The following is a 1,015-nucleotide window of genomic DNA, read 5'->3' on the forward strand; positions in this document are numbered from 1 at the left end:
ACCATCAGCAGAAAGTTTCATTTGAAAAAATAGCACTGCAGTTTAGAAACCAACATTACAATGAAAAGGATCACTGTGCATCAGAATGTTAATTATTATTATTGATGCATTTATGCGTGAGTAGTAGTTTAATTAGTTTTGGATTATTTATTTTTTTAATCTTTTATAAAAATCCATATTTTAGTGTACATTTTTTCAACAAAAAAGTTTAGAAAACACTATAAACTATGTTGGTTAAAAAAAATAGTAAGTGAGTAAAGTAAAAACATATCTCAATCTTCTTTATTAGGTTTTTCTGCTTTATACATCAATCAAAAAGTGCATGTTACCCAGTTTTATATTTTTACAGACAAACAAGTACACAACGTACAATTACAACCACTAGAGTCCAATCCAATGTGTTTTGAAATAAGTTCTCTTAAAAATAAGAAAACTGGGGGTACTGGTGGCTACAGTCCTCATCAGAGGGGTCGCCGGTTCGATTCCTGGCCGGTCGACCATCTCCTGAATGTCTTCCCTTCTCTCTACTCCCCACATTTCCTGTTTCTCTTCAGCTGTCCTATAAAATAAAGGCAAAAAGGCAAAAAATATAACTTTAAAAAATAATAAATAAGAAAACTGGAAGGACTCATGAATTAGAGAGAAGATATGACACATACAATAAAAAAATAAATTAAAATTAAATGAAATAAAATAAAATAAAAAATAAATAAAAATAAAATACAATAAAAACTATTTCTAACAAACAAAATCTTGAAATTATTTTTTAAAACTTGGCCTATGAAACATATATTACATCAGTCCTCAAGAGAGGGAATAGAATTTACAAAGTTCAAATGTGATTTTATTTATGAGTTATAAAATACAATAGATATTAACAAAGCAAACGTTATAACGCATTGAGGTTTCAAAATGCGCTTGTAAGTTTTTATGAATACAACATAAAGATAAGAAACACATCACACATCTGAATTTATGTCTTTCCCAACTTAAGGACCAACAACCAATCAGAAAA

The sequence above is a fragment of the Notolabrus celidotus genome, chromosome 17, assembly GCF_009762535.1.
Source record: "Notolabrus celidotus isolate fNotCel1 chromosome 17, fNotCel1.pri, whole genome shotgun sequence".
NCBI lineage: Eukaryota > Metazoa > Chordata > Actinopteri > Labriformes > Labridae > Notolabrus > Notolabrus celidotus.